At 40.3% G+C, this 20731-nt stretch overlaps 1 protein-coding gene and 1 long non-coding RNA gene across 12 annotated transcripts in view; one reads left to right on the forward strand and one right to left on the reverse strand.

Moving 5' to 3' along the window:
* Window positions 1–20731, forward strand: part of HIVEP2 (HIVEP zinc finger 2) — a 170723-nt gene that overhangs the window by 23397 nt on the left and 126595 nt on the right. The gene's annotated exons all lie outside the window — the stretch shown is intronic.
* Window positions 15311–16466, reverse strand: LOC144585948 (uncharacterized). Its single transcript, XR_013540587.1, has 2 exons — window positions 16116–16466; window positions 15311–15738 (listed from the first exon to the last, which is right to left on the reverse strand). It is a non-coding gene; the product is annotated as an uncharacterized LOC144585948 (long non-coding RNA).

Raw genomic sequence — 20731 nt, forward strand, 5'->3', positions numbered from 1 at the left:
TCTACAGGTCCTGCTGTATGGTCTCAAAAATGCTCGATAATACAGTTTTGTTTTCTTGTTTGGATTTTCTTTGCAGTCTCAGACTTTTTGTTGATTAATGGTGATAGAAACAATAACAATAAAATGTGCTAATCACAAATTATTCAGAATCACAATTCAAAATGTAAAGTTGAAAGAGTCACCCAGCCATTATGTAACATTAAAGTAGAGCACATTTTTATACAGTGGACCCTCTACTTAAGGAATTAATCCATACTGGAATGGTGGGTGCAAGTCGAAAAGTCTGTAAGTCGAATCTCCATTGACCTACAATGCACTGAAAACCGATTAATCCCATAACCAGTGGTTTTTATTCTATTTTTATTCCATTTTGGTTTTTTTCTGGTCTGTAAGTCGATTCTCTGGCTGCAAGTCGAATCTAAATTTTGCAGCCAGAGAAGTCTGTAACTCGAAAAATCTGTAAGTCGAGCCGTCTGTAAGTCGAGGGTCCACTGTACAGTATATGAGAGTCAGTTCAGTCCTCCTCAGGTTAAAGCTATTGTTGAGTTCACAAATGATGTGTAACTTAATTTAACTATCTTCCAAGTGGTGCAAATGAATGTATTTTGTGTGTTTCCCCCATGAAAGATTACTGGCTTTTCACCAGTGACAAATGGAAGCCTGTGAAATTCCATGGAATAAATAGTTCTAGGTTAAACATATGAAATTGCAACACCCACCCACACACTCTTTTTGCTGAGCCTAGGATAATATGTAGTATCCAGTAAGATTTGCAGAACTTGCCACAGCTATTTGTGGCTCCCTGATGAGATGCTGGGAGCATGGCAAAAACACCTTGTCAACCAGCCACAGTTCGTCACTGCAGTTTATGGGAACATTAGGCTATTTGTGAACTCCAATAGGCTTCTGGCTAAATAGGTGTAGGTCAAATTCAACAGTTCAGAGATAGCACAGAAGAAGGCTGATCTAGAATTAGGTGGCAGTATTCTTTTATAACAGGACACCTGCAAACAATACACTGTGCAGGAGAGGGAGAACGCTGGGGAGCGAGGAGTTATATTAACGTTCATTAACATTAACCCTGAGGATTGGTACCAGTTGAAGTTTCCTTTAAGATTTAGTGCTACCCCACTGGTGATGAACAGATCTTAAGAAAGACAGCCTTGTGTTACTTTAGGTGAAGATGTCATTGCTTTCCATGGTTTTCTATTCAAGCCGCTTCTTATTGCAAGGTTAGTCATAGGAATGTTTTAAGTTGATGAGAATTTGACCATTGATGTTGATGAGCTGGAGATGAGAGCCTTTAAAAAAAATTCCTGACAAAAAAGACCAAAAAGATAAAGAAGAGCTACTGTTCTTTCTACCATTAAAGAAATGAAAAGAAAGTCATTTACTGCTTTTAACACTTGTTTTCCACATCAGGTCATTAGGCGTGACCGTATTGCAAGAGCCATACCCCTCAAGGGAATTTGCAGTTGGCATATGTAGAACGGAAAGGGTAGGTTATGTGAGTGCATTTCAAATAAGACAATTGATATTAAGTTTAAGCTTTCTTCCATACAGCATTGGCACACTCTACTCTGGATACACCTGTAGCTCCACTATCCAAACTATGTGGTTAAGTTTAGAAAATGAACTACCACTGGCAAGCAAAGCAGCAGGCAGTGCTGTCTGAATATAGATTATGGGTGGATAAATAAGCCAACACTATAGGAAAATATGGAATTCCAATTAATGTCCACCGTGATGTAGGAAGCCTGTGGGTTAATCCTTCAGTTGTTTTGGGGACATTCTATAAGGTCTTTAAGATTGTAGGCATCCATTCCAAGACACCTGGGTTGCTTGAGCTGAACTTTTATGCACACACATATGTATACATGTTTAATATATATAAATGTGAAAGAAAAGTGGTTGCCATAGCATTCTTTGATATCTTTATTCTGTATGGATACTGATGGTATAAGATAGAAACATCCAAAAACACCCTTATTTTGCAGTGTGCTAGTTTCCCAGCAGCTGAATTTTTGACTGCTCTGATCACTTCTACTGATTTCTATATTTATCCAGGTATGTGAAAATGTTCTGTCAGCCCTCCTAATTCTGGGGTTTTGGGAAGCTTTTGCTGTTGTTTAGTCATTTAGTCATGTCTGACTCTTCATGACCCCATGGACCAGAGCACACCAGGCCTCCTGTCTTCCACTGCCTCCCGAAGTTGGGTCAAATTCATGTTGGTAGCTTTGATGACACTGTCCAACCATCTCATCCTCTGACGTCCCCTTCTCCTCTTGCCTTCACACTTTACTAACATCAGGGAGTCTTCTCCTGAGATGGCTAAAGTATTGGAGCCTCAGCTTCAGGATCTGTCCTTCCAGTGAGCACTCAGGGTTGATTTCCTTCAAAATGGATAGGTTTGTTCTCTTTGTAGTCCAGGGAACTCTCAAGAGTCTCCTCCAACACCACAGTTGGGAAGCTTTAGAGTAGATCATTCCAGATATTCTTGTTTTCTTGCTCCTGCTTTTGCACAGAGAGTTTCCTCATGAATGTCCACTCATTCCTTTTAACTCCTGTTGGAATGGAAACTGCCAACATGCCAGAGCCCAAACTGTATTCTGTGAGGTTCTCCTGCGATTATTGTTGCAGACAGTGTCCATAAGGAAGGACTAATTGAATCCCACATGATGACTACAGTGTAAAAGCCAGTCCTTGGTTAATACAATTTGATAAGTATAAACAGTTTATTAAATCCTTCAGCATTGAACCCAAAACCTGTATGTGATGTGTTATGTAGCATACCTCATATCAGGCTTAGATATAATCCTCAGGCCAACAGTGGTTGACTTACAGTGATGAATCTCCCAAGCACTGCTGTTGTACAGCTGACACAAAGACGGAAATGAATAGAGGCCACACAACAGTAGTTCTTTGTGGATGCCACTGTAGCAGCTGTGCTTCTTGTTCTGTTTCTTTGTTCATTTCTCATCTGTCCCTGGGCTATTTGTTTGTGAGACCTTTCCACAATTTGCATGAACAGTTATAACCAGAATGGCTAACTTCCTCTCATGTTGCTCCAGTTTATCAAACTTTCTTGCATTTGTTTAACTTCACCTCCCTGCCCTATTTTGTGAACTAGTATACTACAGTGGTTTAAAAATGCTGATTTTAACCTAAGAGACAGTGGCTGAGATTCAGTAGTAAGAATGCCAGATCAAAATAAACACCATTTGATTCATCATCATATCATGGATGAGAGAGTTGATCTGGCTTATATAACTGAGATCTGGGTGGGCACAGGGAGAGGTATAGTCCTCATGTATGCCCACCTGGGTATTCATAATCCAGGCAGGTTGGAGGGACAGTGTGAGGTGGAGTCAAGTCACTCTTGTTTACAGGGATTCGGTCAACATCAGCAGGATTGTGGAATTCAGGGATAGATTTGAGGTAGCACTTTCCCCACAACCCAGCACTTGCCCTTCTGACCAGATTCATCTCAGTGCTTGTGCTGAGGTCACGTAGGCTATTGATAGCCAGGGACTTCAGTATTCACACCAAAGCTGAGCTTACTGTTGCATCCATGAAGTTCATTGAATCCATGACTTCCATGAACCTATCCCAGTATGTCATCAGCCCCACACATAGAGTGGGACACACTCTGGACCTACTGTTTTTGACTGCATGTGTGGGATGTGATCTGAGGTGGACAAACATTTGCTCATCCCCACTGTCATGATGATATCACTTCCTCCTGAGATTTAACCTGTCTGCAGTGACCTCATCCTGCAGGGAGAATGGACCAATTAAAATGTTTCACCCCTTGGAGGCTTCTTGATCCAGATAGATTCTGAAAGGCCTTGGGGGTGTGTGGATATCTGACTGACCTGGTTTGTGATCCTGTTGAAGTCCAAGTCAGTAGATGGTAAATTGACATGACCCGGGCAGTTGACATGATCACTCCGAAATGTCCTTTCTGATTCAGAGTCTGCCCCTCCCTCTGGTTTATGGAAGCACCTTGAGTGATGAAGATGCCTAGGGAGTACGAGGAGGAGAGACCTGTTGGAGTGTTATTTGACTGCAGTAGAGATCCTGACCAGGAAATATGCCAACGCCTTAAAATCAGTGAAGAAGATGTTCAATATTAAGATCATTAGTGAGGCTGCGAACCAGCAAGTAGAGCTTTTCTGGGTGGTTTACAGCTCAGTAATCCTGGTCAGGCCTCGTCCTGGTGAATTCACTAGTGATCAATTTGCAGGTCTCTTTAAATCCAAAATTGAGGCCATCCAATGGGATCTGGATGGCACAGACAGTTTGGTTGACTGGGTTGAGATCCCTGGTGCATCATCTCCCTATGCCCATTTGGCTCAGTTTCAGCCTGAGGAGGTCTGGAAGGCACTGGTACACAATAGGCCTACCACCTCTGTGCTTGGCCCTTGCCCATCATGGCTTTTAAAAGCAGCCATGCTTTTATTGCAAACTGGACTGTTACTATTGTAAATGCTTCCTTGAGGGAGGGTAATCCCTGCCCCCTATGGGAAGGAAATGATTATACAAACCATGTTGAAGTGGCCAAATTTGGCAATGGATAATCTAAATAATGTTAGGCCTGCTGCCAGTATCTCCTTTATGGGCACGGTTCTCAAGTGAGTTGTGGTGGATTAGCTCCAGACATAGCTGGAGGTGGAGAATTGCTTTGCAGTCTGGGTTCAGGCCATGGTATGGTACCAAGAAAGTACTGGTTGTGCTGCAAAATGACCTTTTAAGATATTCTGATGGGGGAGGAATGACATGGTTGGCGCTCCTGGATCTCTCAGCAGCTTTTGATACCATTGACCATGGTACTCTCCTGGATGTACTGTTGGGTATCAAAATTGGGGGCGGGGGCTGGCACTCAACTGGTTCCAGTCCTTCCTCAATTGTTGTGTCTAGAGAATATAGCATGAAGAAGAATTGTTGAATCCTTGGACCATCAATTGTGGGGTGCCCCGGGGCCAACAATCTCTCAAATGCTTTTTAACATCTATGTTAACCCATGGAAGGAGGTCAACAGGAGATTTGGAGTGTGTTGTCACCAGTAGGAGTGCCTTTTCCCCAAGAACATCTACATGCACCAATCTTTGCAGCCAGTACTCCTTCGAGTGTTGCCATGCTGAGGCAGTCTAGAAAGACATCCATTAGAAATTGTGCCTGCTTGATGGTGGCATCAACCCTCTGGAACAGGCTCCTGGCCAAGTTACACCTGATCTCTTTGACTCTCTACTTTCAAGAGGTTGCTTAAACTGATGCATTTTAAAGAAGCTTTCATTAGCAACCTCTAATGAATCTATCAATTTGACCCTACTGGTTAACCATTCCTGCTGCCCTTTGGTTTACTGTTTATGCTATTTTATTGATTTTGCTTTTCCTAATTTTTTGATTATTACTTCCCTTATTGTTATATGAGTGTATTTGTTTTATTGTTGACAACTGCCCTGAGTAGTACCTCACACTAATCGGGCAGTGTAACAGTGGAATGAATGAATGAATGAATGAATGAATGAATGAATGAATGAATGAATGAATGAATGAATGAATGAATGAATGAATGAATGAATGAATGAAATACAGCTAAAGTAGGCACACTGAATCAATAGAAGTTACATGGGTTTTGACTCACCAAACCCCCACTGATTCAGTGGGAAACTCTAGTTGCTGCTTACTGATGGATTTCAACCAATATTTAAACTGCTATTCAGCTGTTGATATAGGGTTCACTATTTGGTCATGCCATGCATTGTACCAGGTTAACTGTGATATCAAGTCTATAACAAAAAAGCCAATTATCTTCTTAGCAGTGTTAATAAAAATTATGTACTTGACTTCTTGGTCAGTGGAGCAGTAAGAATCTCTTGATATAACTTTAATTGGATTATATAAGAAAGGTACAGAGCTAGGTGCCTGTTCTGCGATTTTGCAAATAATTCAGTATGCATTTAATTAAACTAGCACCAACTACACATTGAGATGGGCTTTTGGTGTGGAACTAAAGGAACTCATCAGCATTGAGAGATTGCTTCATGTTCTACTGTAGGGCAGTGGTTCCCAACTTTGGGAAACCCAGGTATTCTTTGACTGCAAATCCTAGAAGTCTTCACCACCAGCTGTGCTAGCCAGGGTTTCTGAGAGTTGCAGTCCAACAACACTTAAGTTTCCCAAGATTGGGAACCACTGATGTAGAGCAATGTCCAGCCTTTGTATTACTGTGTCAAACTGTGACCATTTGTTTTTGTAGTAACTACATTTGCCACAATTTGCTAACCAGCATGCCAAATGGAATGGGTCACTTAGGGTTCTGTGACATTCTTTCTTCATCTTTAATGCAACATATGCTGCTTGAAAAATTGTGTTGCCAAGGCATTTTGTAGTGCTTGTTAGATATTTGTTTCTAAGACTGAGTACCACTTTACTTTTTACAGGGCAAGCAGATGTGGGCTGTGGCAGCTGGATAGGATGTGTTCTGTGTTGAATCCTCTATATTTTAAAATTCAACACCCCCCACACACATCTGATGTTGGGAATTTTCCACCGTGGAAGCTGAAATAATTCCTCTCAATTATATGTTGCCATTTGCTAGCTTAAAAACCTGTAAAAATATAATTTTCACTAACTACTTAGTTGCACAGGATGTGCTGCATGGAAATTAGCAGGTGCAAATTAAGTTCAGCTCAAGGAGGGGAAGAGGGGGAGGGAAGACATAACTTGCCCTGTAGAAGTCACTGCCAACTTTTATTTCCAAATTCATTTATTACCTTTTTTGTGAGGAAGTGGTTTATGAGAGTGACAGCTACATGGAGTTTCAGTTTAAGCAGATGATTGGGGTGCAGATTCCTCTCCCCCTCCCACAGTTGTGAGAGATAATCTTTATGCCAGTACGGTAAGGAACGTCCACTGACTTGTAGGTGGGGAGGATAGGTAGGAGATGTGATACATTTTCCCTCTATCCTCTCACTTGCTGTGTGTGGGAGAAAAATACTGGGGTGGCTATGACCAAGAGTTCTTATTGTCCCCTTGGCCAAATAATTGAAAAGGATTTAGAAAGACTTGCACCCTCATCTCTAGAGTTTTAGAGATGTTGTGTTTTTTTCCTAGAGTCCTCTATACACTAATAACAGGCACAACATGTGGTCTTCCATGGTGCCCACCCCCTGGTCAAGTCACCAGCTACCTTTGTCTGAAAGCTAGGGGTGTAAGCTCTCCCTACTGCTCTGTTGTCTTTGAGCCCACTATGAGGCCTTTTATTAGGTTTGTAAAATTACCATAGCAAGATCTGTTTGTCACCCTACTACAGTAGAACCCCTTCTACCCGCAGGATCAGTATCGGCAGTTTCACTGCCTAAAAATATTAAATACCCCCCTTCCTCCGAAATATGTGTTTCCAGGATGTGTTAACAGAACTGGCCACTAGAGGGAACCAGAGACTATGCTCTATATAGAGTTCATTATTATATGTGGTTTCTGGCATTTGCCAGGAGTGGGGGGCTTGCAACCAAATCCCCATGGATACCATGGTCCTACTGTATTCTACTGTGACAGATTTGGATCTGAAATGTATAAGAGTGGTGGTAAGAGTGGAGCCTGGTCCATCAGGAGAAGTGGGGCACTCCCGCCGTCCCCATCTTGGCCTACTCCTAGAAGGCCACTATACCCTGCGACCCACTCCTTGAGGAATAGTGTCAGGTCCCTTTCTATGATCCCCTTCTCTTGTTTGCGTGTGTGTAACTTTATTCCCTCTCTCTCTCTCTCTCTGTGTGTGTGTGTGTTTGTGTGTGTGTGTCTCTGTGTGTGTGTGTATGTAGATGAATGCCCCTTCTTATCCCCAGACTCTTCTTGTCACTCTGTCTCTGTCTACCACTGTCTGCTGTGTCTTCTACCCCACCTGGGAGCAATTCGACCATCCTGGCTTTTGGTGCTCAGACAGTTGCAGGGAGACTTTTTTTGGATTGAAGAAGTGCTTTCTCCTTCAGACATTTGAACTTTAAAATGTGGTCAGTACGAAGCACATCAGCTCGCCTATTTTGGTTGCTAGGAATCTTCCTTTGGCCCAACGCTCTTTTGGCAGTAATTGCAGATCTCTACTGTGGCTAGATCATCATCTTCTTTTCTGCGTCACCACTGCACTAATTTCTTCCTTTTCCACATGTATGGAGCACAGGTTTTGAATAGAAGATCCTTGTTGTGAAAAGAATTTCATTATATTTAAAAGGTAGTAAAAGCAATGAAGACGTATGTGCTTTATAACATAATGGAATGGAACTCTAATCTCCTGGCTCTATGAAGCTAATGGGAAAATGGTAGAAGGCAAGCATTACCGGGCCTCTTTTCCACTTTGCTAGATCAAGGGCAAGACCTCAAAGGATCTTGAAGAGAGGTAAGTTTAAGAGCCACTTAGTAAAAAGCTATTTTGCCAAGGGGGTGTTTTCGTTTAATCTGATTGGTTAGCTCCTTTGCAAAAGCCAGTGTTTTTCAGTGGTCAAAAGAGCAAGAAAGTTTTGTACAGTGAATGCTCCAAAGCCATAAACTCTGGAACTCCAGGAAAGTATCCTGGGGGGGGGGGCTTAGTGGGCTTTCATTGAGAGTCCCATCCCCCCCCAGTCATGTTGTCTGCATTAAAGCATATGTGAGCACTCAAACAGAATTCTTAGTCATACAAAATAGAAGTGCAATATACCTAGATATAGACTGAGTCATTCAAAAGGACTAAAATATGGATGGAAATCAATCACTTTCCCATTCTATCCAGTGGATGTTTCTAACAAGCTGGTTTGTTTAGCAACAGGTATTTGTGGACAGTACAAGTTATCTCTTCATCCTTGTTATTGGGGAGAGGAGGGTCAATATTTTGCTCTTAGGTGTGTTTGAACCAGTGACTTCTTGGGAACATATGGCCCTGTTTCAGAAGACAACACAAAATGTTACTTTGCTGTGTCTGTGGTTGCCACTGCCAAGTTCTTTGCACATCTTGTGGGGTGGAGTAACATGATATGTGACACGGAGGGTTGGTGCCATCTGCCTCCACATGGTTTGTGGGCACCAACATCCTTAGAAGGCTGTGGTGATCTTTTCCGAAACACTCATTATGTGACTGCTCCCCCCCCCCCAATTTGTTTCTGTCTTTGTCTTTGCTCCTGGATGCTGAAAGAGATGGCCACCATTGTGCTGTGTTTTCTATCCCAACATGTTAAGTGTATAGGACAGGAGATATTACACACAGGATATCTAGTGTTGCGTATGTTACCAACCATTTCTGGGCCAGGGTGTATTTTCTGTGGTTTAGTATGAGCTGAATTAATGCAGTTTATATTTTGAAGAGCTGAGAGGGAGGTTGTGAAGAACAGCAGGAAGCAGGCACTGTGGGATGTGGCTGACAGTCAACAATTCGTATTCTGCATCTGTGAGAAGCCTCAAGTGTTCTTGCAGTTTAAATTTTGCATCCATTTCGGGACAAAGAAGAAAGGGAGGGTTAGGTGAGGAGAGGATCCTTCTTTCATACTTTTAGAGCTGTATCCCTTGGGAATGCTCCTTAAATTGTTAAAATTGGGAATGTCCAAAATCATATGTGCAGTGAATAAACAAGCATAGGCCAGAATCCAGGTTAGGATTACCACTTTAATATGGAATTATAAGTTGGAGAAACGATTGTGGCAGTTGGGTGAAATGCTGGAGGGAATGACCAGGCACGTAACAGGCACTTTGTCAAATTACTGTGAGGGAACACTATCTCCATATAGGCACGTCTTAATTTTCACAACGGAGAATTAAATATCATAATATTTAATATCTAAATATCATAATATTTTGACAAGAATCACAACAATATAAAAATGTGGATATATCCGTACTTGTTCAAATGATATCAGTGTCCTAGAAATCCTGATTACTAGCAAATTCTAAAAGTGGAGTAGGCATGTTTTCTTCTCTGAAATAGAGGTATGGAGAATACCTTCCTCCATAACTATTCTGGGATGCAAGATGAGCATGCCTTACTGAAGGCTGTTAAGGTATGAGAACTGTGATCAATAGAAAAATTTACAGCCTTCACTCTGAAAACAGGAATTTAGCTGGCATTCCTCTTTATAAAGGCATCTGTTGGACAAAAATAGTAGCACAAATTGATCCTACATTGTGTGTGCTAATTGTGTTTGTTTTTGAATATAACGCTAACCTAATTTGATTCTTCCCTTTGCAGAATAAGTTGCATCCCTCTCTATATTTCGGCTTCAGTTAATGATTACACTCCTTTTCACTCCAAATGGATCCCATCCTTCTTTATTTGTTATCCTCCCCATGTCTCATATCAGCTTTTCTGCTCTTAAAAATTGCTTCTATTGCAGTCTCATTGTCTGAGTATGCAGTCCGAGTGCATACAATTGCATGACATATTATACTTAACTTAGTACTGTATTCTTTCTGATGTACAGACTTGGCTGATTACTATTGGTATCAAATTGTGTCAGGGGACAGAAATCTTCTGAGACTTGTTTGCCTTTGCATTTTTTAAAATCACTGAGAGCATTCTCCACCCCCAGGAAGCTGATGCTAAATTGGTAAGTCTGTGTGGGATCCTGCGTCACTGACATAAAAATGCTGCATCAAAATCTAAATCGCAAATAAATGCTTCAGGAAATACCGACTATTTGCGGTTCTCTCCAGTCTCCCTCCCCTTTTTGTGATCCTTTATTCTGAAGGGTTCATGAAACTAAAACAACAACAAGAAGCTTGTTCAGTGGGGAGAAAATGAAGAATACAAAACAATAAGGTTTCTCCAATAAGTGTTTTTTTTTTCCCCTTTGGCTTAGTGTGCTTTTTGAAGAAAATGCTGAAGCAAGTTTCTTTACACAAAAATATATGTTAGAAAGTTTTGTTTAAATATGTTGGATACTTTTTTATAGAGAGAAGTATACTGGGGTCATAGGTGTGTTGAATTGAAAGCTAAAGAGGGATTATTATCATGTGTGAAAAAGTACTGTAGCCAAAAGGTGAATTTCTAGTTTCATATTCATTTGCATTATTGTGGAAGAGAGTTATCACTCTCCCCATTTACAAATCATTGAAACATGTATGTATTCTTACATATCCTTCCTAGAGCTAATCAACTGAAAAACATTAACAGCTACAGTACAGTTAATCTAGGTTTAGATGTCTTGTTCAAGAATGATTTTGCTGCTACAGACAGCCTTGAAACTGGCAGGCTGGCCTTCTATTGCAGTGTCATCCATTCTTTGTTATTGAAACATTTCTTTGTCAGAAACAATTATTTTTCCATAGAAAAGTCAAGCAAAATTAAGGGGACCTACCAACTCTATTGACAAAGGGGCTTGGAACTGTGTTCTAGCAATAGGCTTTGTGAAGCGGGTAAGGCAAAGACAGAAAGTGCATGGTGGCCAAAGTAGGAAGGTCCAGATGTATTTCTTACCCATGGTGAGGTTTCTTATATTGGTGAAGCACACATCAGTTTATGCAAGTCTGTGCTCAAGAGTAACCATCAAAGCAGCAGCTGTATTTTTTGCAAAGCACAACTCACCCTTTGCAAACTATTTATTGTTGTTGTTTAGTTGTTAAGTCATGTCCAACTCTTCGTGACCCCATGGACCAGAGCACGCCAGGCCCTTGTGTCTTCCACTGCCTTCCGGAGTTAGGTCAGATTCATGTCAGTACCTTCGATGACTCTATCCAACCATCTCGTCCTCTGTCGTCCCTTTCTCCTCTTGCCTTCACTCTTTCCCAACATCAGGGTCTTTTCCAGGAAGTCTTCTCTTCTCATCAGATGGCCAAAGTATTGGAGCCTCCGCTTCAGGATCTGTCCTTCCACTGAGCACTCAGGGTTGATTTCCTTCAGAATTGATAGGTTTGTTCTCCTTGCAGTCCAGGGAACTCTCAAGAGTCTCCTCCAGCACCACAATTCGAAAGCATCAATTCTTCGGTGGTCAACCTTCTTTATGGTCCAGCTCTCACTTCCATACATCGCTACTGGAAAAGCCACAGCTTTGACTATGGGGATTTTGTCAGTAAGGTGATGTTTCTGCTTTTTAGGATGCTGTTGAGGTTTGTCATCGCTTTCCTCCCAAGAAGCAGGTGTCTTTTAATTTCGTGGCTGCTGTCACCATCTTCAGATCATGGAGCCCAAGCAAGTAAAATCTGTCGCTGCCTCCATATCTTCCCCTTCTATTTGCCATGAGGTGATGGGACCAGTGGTCATGATCTTAGCTTTTTTTGAATTTTAGCTTCAGACTATTTTTTGCACTCTCCACTTTCACCCTCATTAAGAGGTTCTTTAATTCCTCCTCATTTTCTGCCATCAGAGTGGTATCATCTGCATATTGGAGGCTGTTGATATTTCTTCCGGCAATCTTAATTCCGGTTTGGGATTCCTCCAGTCCAGCCTTTCGCATGATGTATTCTGCATATAAGTTAAATAAGCAGGGAGACAATATACTATTTATAGTCCCATTTAAATACCCTTTTTACCACTGATCACAGAAAGCAGAAGGTGGTGGTAGGCAAAATCAGGAATGTTGTAAGCTGCATTATACCATTGGCCAGAGATTTACCATCCTGTGTGTATGAATTTTAAAAATAATAAGAGGTTGACCAGCTATAACAAATATGGGGTGGGGGTGGGGAGAATGCAAACATAACTTATAGAAAAAAAAATCATTTTTTGCCCTGACACAATTCAAAGTGAACCTTTTCTCACGAATGGGAATCTGCATTGCTTCTTGGTGCTAACAAACCCTCCACTTTCTTAAAGAGCCCCATGGCGCAATGGTTAAACTGTAGTACTGCAGCCAAAACTCTGCTCACTTCCAGGTAGCTGGCTTGAGGTTCACTCAGCCTTCCATTCCTCTATGATTGATTAATTTACTACTCAGATTGCTTGGCAGGGAGGGCAATGTGCAGCCTGCATAATTAAACTGTCCAGAGAGTGATTTACTCACTGTGCAGTGTTATATAAGCAGCATGTTTTATTGCTATCTGTTAAATCAAGGTAGTGGATCTGATGAATATATATTCATCAGATTTCATCAGATCCACTACCTTAATTTCAGAGGTAGCAGTAAAACATGCTGCTTATATACCACTCCATGGTGAGTAAATCACACACACACACACACACACACACACACACACACACAGAGAGAGAGAGAGAGAGAGAGAGAGAGAGATATGATAGATTGATTGATTGAATGAATGAACTCAACTGATTTGCTTAAGAGTTTCATCAGAAATAGTTTACCCTTACACATATTTGAAATAAACCTGTTACTTCTACCCAAGTGTTCCTGTTTTTCTTTTCTTTTCTGGTAAGCATGCACACACAGAGATTTATGTGTATGTATGTTAATGCAGAATTTGTCATTCTCTGTCTCTGCATTAATGACAGTACCACACACACTTGTTCTAGTGCTTGTTAATTTTTATAGTGTATTGTGTCTAACTCTTAAGTTGAATAAAAATGGTCCAGCTGTTTTGTGTGTTTGTGTGATACTGTGTTAGAGCCTCATGGCTATGAAATCATTTTTATAGCATTGGCATTACGTAAGGCTTCATAAGTATCCAAAGTAAAAACAGAACTCTGGAGACCTGTAAGAAAATTCAGAGGATCTCAGCTGACTTCACCATAAAGGCACAGAGAAAAAAAAGAGAGTCTTTAATGAAGGTGCAATTGTTTTTAAAAAGTGCTAGAAAACTGAGGTGTATTATCTGAGAAACTGATTGCCTTTGTAACATTTGTTCAGAACTAGTGTTCTAAAAGCAGCAGCAGCAGCTGGCTAATAAATGGGGCTTCAGTATGTCACAAAGTTTTGGAGAATACAGCTGATCATCAGCATGGATTAAACTATTTACTTCTCAAACATAGTCAACATTTTAAAACGGGAGGTAGCTGTATATGCTCCATTAGGATATGCTATATATAATAATTATCTAGCAGGGTGAAATAGAGGAAATGTCATATAACAAATTATTTATCTTGTCAAACAGATTTGTAATATTCTGATAGTATATTAGAAGATGGAGAGGGGTGGCATGCAAATTGGGATAGCTACTCTTTTTCTCATGTAATTAAAAAGAAGCTCTATTAGTAATCGGCTTATTTAGTGCCAGTGAAATGAGAAGCCCTACTAGCATTGTAACATTGGGTTGCCCATTACAGCTGTTACACAGATGATGATAATCACCATATCAATGATGTAACTTTTGCTATGCACAGGAAGGTCTTTGCTATGCACAGGAAGAACATAAAACCATTTGCATTATGGTCTGTTTCAATCTGATATCATGAGATCTTAGCCACAAAAATCCACATTCAAAAGTTTTACCAGTTGAACTGATGTCTCTGCATTAAAATATTTCTAAATATTTAGAAAGTGAAAAAAAAATAAAGTATGACAGTAGTTTCCTGGTGTGTGGTATTTCTTTATTTAATATTACTAATACAAGTTGAAGCTTTTATGATAGTCTTCATAAAACAGCCTTGTTCTAGAGCAGAATAACTGGGAGGGGGTGTAGATCATATATATAGTATGTTAATTAGTTAATTAGTTTTTAAATTGCTGTACAGTTTTAATTAATGTTGTGAAAGTTCCAAGCAATATTACCATATGTCACAGCTCCATATGTTTCCTATGGTATCCTTAATAGATGAGAGATTTTTTAAAATTGAAAAATTAAAAAGTTTATTTGGAAAGATAGGCTACATTGACAGTTTAGAAGTAGATCATTTTAATGATGCACCAGTATTGACTTTTAAAAGGAAGCCTGAGTCTATCATGATGTGTTGTATTCAATTGAAAATGTGTATTAATGCATGTGATATATTGCAAAAAGGAAAAGAAGAAATTGAACAGTCTACATTTTTGCATCCTTTGGGTGCATGTGCATGTTATTCCATGTTTAATATGAGACTGAAACAATACTCAATTAGGCACATTGAGATATCCATTCAGAAACATACATTGAAGTTCCATATGCTACTCATTCTTATATCATTGCTGTTCTGGCCAGCCATTGTTAATCCTATTGTCCAGTGGGGAGCTATCCATTAGACAGAGATGTAGAGGAGGGCTTTCTTGTTTATAGCATCTCAGTTACGGAATGCTCTCTCCTTAAAGCTTACTGCTGCTGACACTAACCTCATTTCAGCACTAGTTTAAAACATGGCTTCATGGATTAAGTATCATGGATTTAATAGCCTGTGGAAGCTCCTCTGCTTTTGTTGTTTAAATATATGTAGTTGTAAACAGTTTTAAATGGTTTTTAAGTGTTGGATTGTTTTATATGGTTTTTGTTTGTTGTAAGATCTCAGCATATGGGGTAGAATATAAATGAGCTAAACAAACTTCATGAATAAAACTTAGTATCTCAATGTAGTGGCTTCTTCTTTTTCTTTTCTTCCTTCAGTCCAAGCTACAATGTGTCTGCTTGCCCATTGCTTTGGACATGTGATAAATAAAAGGCTTGTGTCTTAGAGCTGAGTGCTGAGCTAGAGGTTGGGAGTTCAATTTCTGACTGTGCCTCCTTGACAGGGGCTGGAGTTGATAATCCATCGAGTTCCTTCAAGCTTTGCAGTTCTAAGATGATGATGATGTTGATGAATTAAGCTCCCATGACTGTTGTTATTTGTGTACACATGGAAGCACGTGCATAGGACATGAAATGTTGGATAATGGAGGTACTGATGCATCTCCAGGCTTTCTGTCCCTCAGTTCCCTTTTTAGAAACCTTTATTAGGCATATACAGAATAACAAATTAACAGGTAAGTCAAAATTAAAATTAAGCAGAATATAAATGGGATCTTTGTTCCATTATATAGTTGTTCCCGAGTAGCTCCGCTTTTACGTGCATATTCGGTCGATTAACTCCCTGGTTGGTCAATCGTGGGTTTAAACCTTGTAGTATGTAGTTTTTTCGGATTTTGCTCTTTTCCTCATTAGGACACCGTTAAGAAAGAGCGCCACCCTAGTGGTAGTCTCCTTGTCCGTTGATGACAACAGATAGAACAAAATGCTATTCGGGCTAACTCCTGGGGGCCCCATAAGTAATGGAGTAATATAATTAGCCCTCAGGTCCTTATAACTAGGGCAGCCTTTTTAACAAAGGCTGTTATCTATGAATTGTGGATGCCTGAGGTTTTATTTACTTCCTATATTTGTACCTTTTCTGCTTTCCTCCAAGGAGCTCAAAGCAGCACTGCCCCCCTTGCATGTTATCCTTAAAACAGCCCTGAGAGGTTGACTATGCTAAGACATAATGACTGGTTGTGAAGGAGTGGTAGGCCCAAAGGAGAAAGAACAGAGTGAGCCGTCCCCTCAGCTAGAGTTGTTGGAGCAGGAGAGAGAGATAGAAGGAGAGAAGACAACAGAAAGGGAGGAGTTGAATGTGGAGGAAGGCAAAGAAGAGAATCAAAGGGGAAAGAAGAGAAGATTTAAATCTGTCTATTGGAAGAGAGAGAGGGAGAAGGGGAGCAGGAGTTAATTTTGCCCATGTGGGAGAAGGATATAAGGGAATGTAGTGGGAGGAGACAGGGCAGTGTACCAAGGAGAGAGAGAAAGAAGGAAGGAAAGGGAAAAGAGGGGGAGAAAGGAGAATATGACTATGATAGAATGCATGGTTTGTTGGAGGACTTCCCTAATGTGACGGTAGGATTGCTACCTGACCCGGACAAGTCTAAAGAAAAGGGGACATCAGCAGAAGCTCTAGAATGGACAGGCGTGGTCCTTCTGCGGGGACAAGGTCACTTGAGGAAGGTGATTTGGCCGGACCCTTCCTTCAACCATCCACCGCTGGAGGGAGATTGGGCCAGACACCCTTGTTGTGGGACAATATCCGTGCTCCGCTGAGGAAGCCCACCGACTGGGAACATTTTTGGCCAGCCCCTCAATGAATCCTGTCAATTTCCAGACAGAGTTATCGTCCTCACAATTTGGACAGTTACCAGATTTTAGTTGTTTGGAACCAATAGAAGTTGTTGTAGACTCACCTAATGTTAAATTAAATAAATCTGTTAACATTCAAAAAGAGACTCAGTTGTCATTTCCCACCAAAAAGGAGGAACTGCTTCAGATCTTTAATGAAACCAATCACACTGGTCTGGAGTCAAACAGTGAACTGAACTGCAATGTGAGCTGGGATTCACCAGTCCCGGTTAGATGCCCCAGCCATCTTGTTACACTGGTTCTTAAAACTGAGGAAGGAGCTCCTGTCTTTGACCAAGTTCTTGTAAATGTCTGCAAACTGCATTGAGGATTTAACAATCAAAAGAATGGGGCTCCCAGTGGAGCAGAATGGGACATATTAGTGAACACATTTTTCTAATTAGGAACAAATAGAAGGAAAAGATTGAGGAATGCTTAGTTCAAAAGCAGAATTAAGCTCTTGAGAGTTCTGGGTTTATTTATAATTAAAACAAACCTTGTTAAGAGCTTAACTGTATTGTTGCTTCCCCTTCATTTTTAGATTTGAGAAAAGTGGAAAAACAATGAAGTAAGGAATTCAGAAATGCTCTCTAGTTCAGCTTATTTTTCCATCTCCCCTTTTAAAGAAAGCGTTATTACTGTAAGCCTTTACTTTTAAATAAAAAGTGTACACCTTACTGATTCTTTATCAAATGGTTTTAATTTTTCAAAATGAAAGATACTTAGGATGAAATTTAGAGTTAGGAGGAGGCTGCCTGAGGTCAGCATGGCAGCAAGCAGTAACTAGAGAGGTCTTATTTAAGAAAACTAAAATTACCTTACTGTACATATGTTACACAGGTAAGTTAACAATACCTTTGAAGGATGGCCAAAAGATTCTTGATATACTTAATCTGTGACAACTTCTTTCTCAGGAGAAAATATTTAAAAACATATGTTGTCCCCATCTTTGACTTTTTTTTTCAGCACTGGTGGACTGGCATATTGCCATAAATAGTGGAGACAGTATACAGTGGGGTCTTGACTTAAGAACGGCTCGAGTTAAGAACATTTTGACTTAAGAACCACTCTCATAGGAAAATATTGACTTGACTTACATACTTAGATTTGAGTTAAGAACTGAAAAAACCCACGTGGGAGGCAGGGAAAGTGCAAAATGTGAACTTTCAGTTAACTGTTGGCCAGTGAAAAGGGTGCCTGTCTGCTTCCTCACTCCTCCCAGCGTTTAGAGAGTGGATTGGGAGACCGTCTTTGGACTGCCTGGTACTGTACTGCCTGGACTGTATTTTCCCTGCCTTCCCTGAACCTTTCTTGACCTAAGAAAAAAAGAAACAAAATATCCCCCTCTAGTGGTCGAAGGCAGAATAGCAGCTTCCCATTAGTTTCTATGGATGGAAAAGAGCAAATACGGATCAAATGGTTTTCAATGCATTCCTTTGGGAAATGCAGTTTTGACCTGAGAACTTTTTGACTTGAGAACCGCCTTCCAATACGGATTAAGTTCTCAAGTCAAGACCCCACTGTATTTTGATCCTGGATGTGAGCAACATCTACTACAGACTAAAAGTCTGGTTTTCTTGCAAATACAAAGCATATAGTTCCAAACAAAACTGTCTTTTGAGTTTCTATGTGAAGGCAGATATTTTTGCACCAACCTTCCTTGCTCATCCTAATATATATGACCACTATAATTCATTCTTGTTATATTACATATTCCTTGATCAGGTGATAAGGATGAGACATATTTAGATATGGCTTGTTTTCTATTAAGTGAGTGATAGCACCATCTGAATATCTGAATCACATTTAATCAGTGGTTTAGAAAACCAAAATGTAAAACAGTGGCTTGATGTGATTAAGGCAAAGATTTCACCCAGTCATATGGCATCATATAATCCATTTCATGCCAAAATGTACATTATTAGCAGCAAGTTTTAAGCTAGGATGTTGTCTGCTTTTAAATTTCCCAGTTTGCTGTTGTATCTGAATATGGGAAAGAACAATTTGTGCAAACCATAATGTCTTCTTAAAGTAGGATCCCAAAACTGGAAGAAGGTGGATATCTGGTCCATAATATGCCTTGATGATGAAATGTAGCAAAGTATAACCACATGTATCATAATTTTTTTCTTAAACTAGGTTCCAAAGTCAGGATCAAAATGTGGTTTGGAATCTTAGTTTAATCACAAAGGTATTGTTTAGGGGCCCATGCTTAGCCATGATTGGTCACAGAGGCCAATTCCAAGTCTTATCATTTCAGTATCTGTAGTACTTCCCTATATTCTCCCGAGGCTCTCTGTAAAATAATGCATCAAATAGAAGCCAGACAATGTACTTTTAAGAGTCTGAACTCGGGTTAAGACAAAGAACAGTGGCTGTGAAAAAGTGAGATAAAATGCCATTTCTGTGTGTGCTCAAATTCGTCCCACTGAGTCTCACTCCTCAACAGAATTCGGGGGAAGAGGCAGATGCTTTTAGAATAATAAATATTTAAACCTTGGGAAAAAAAAATAAAAAGCATGAGATAGAACTGTCGGGATATGTTTTGTTTGTATGGACTGGTGACTAGTTGTTGTCTGCATAAAAGAGTCAAATGTATAAGTGGAAAGTGGTCTTGAGCAAAAATGTGTGTATAATAGGAAACCAGCTACAGAGAGCATAACTCAGTGTTATTTGCTTTAAGCCATCTGTGTTGTCAAGCAGATGGTGATGTAGAATATCATACCTGCCACAGTTTTTTGTTTTTTTGTTTTTTGGTTGGGGTTCATTTCAGGTCTTAACAATGTTATGTAAGGAGAGGAAAGTTTGGGTCTTCGTTCATATTTGGCAGTCTCTACCACGCTTGCGCTCCTGGACATCTTTTTGCCTGCTAATGCCTGCAGAAAGCCAAGACTGAAACAGTTTAAATTTTGGCAGCTGATCTATATTGCATTGCACAAGATTACAGGAAACCAATCTGCACAAGTGCTGTTGTTAAAAAAAATCATGCCCTCAGAAGAACTTGTCTCCTCCTGTTACAAAAAAAGTGCCTGGAATAGTTTCACTCTGAGAAAGGCTCTTCAATGGATTGCAGTTTAGACAATGCTTGAAAGAGGACTTCCCCCTTTATAAGCTTGTAAGGAAATTAAGAATCTATATCAGGCCTTCCAGTGTTAATGTAACGAAACTCTTTGTTGTCCATCCACATGCATAAAAACCATCTTTTTGCCCTACCACTGCTCATGATTTAGTATTTCTTTTAAACCCTAAAGAAGACTTTTCAAAATGAACAATTCCTTTAGATCTCTGGAAGTATTTTCATAATAGACCACAGTTAAGTTTATGGGAGGTAAATGTTTATATATATGAATCTGTTTTCCACAGTAGAGGCAAGCGTGTAATGATGGCTGATGCCAGGCCTCTTGGGATTGCTAAACTTCCCCAGGCCAGGTTGCTAGGCTAGGAATCATGGGCTTTTTCTTCTGATTTGGGCTTGTTGTATTACTTGAGTAGCCAGGTTTTACTTGGATTCTCAGCCCATTTACCTGAAGTCACCTTCTGCCCACTTCCTTCAGCTGACCTGGAACCACCCTTTTCCTGCCCTGCTTGGGTGCCATCTCCCAGATCTAAGACTATGTCGCTGAAATCCTAGGAAATGGGATTTTACTTACCTGGAAAACCTACTGATGGAGGCCAGCATTACCAAGCAATCAAGATTAAGTTACCAAGTAATTAAGTTCACACTATCCGTTCGCCTCCTTTGTATATATCATGGGGGGGGGGAAACAGTGAACAAGGAAATTTACAG

Source organism: Pogona vitticeps, chromosome 1, assembly GCF_051106095.1.
Source record: "Pogona vitticeps strain Pit_001003342236 chromosome 1, PviZW2.1, whole genome shotgun sequence".
NCBI classification, from domain to species: Eukaryota; Metazoa; Chordata; class Lepidosauria; order Squamata; family Agamidae; genus Pogona; species Pogona vitticeps.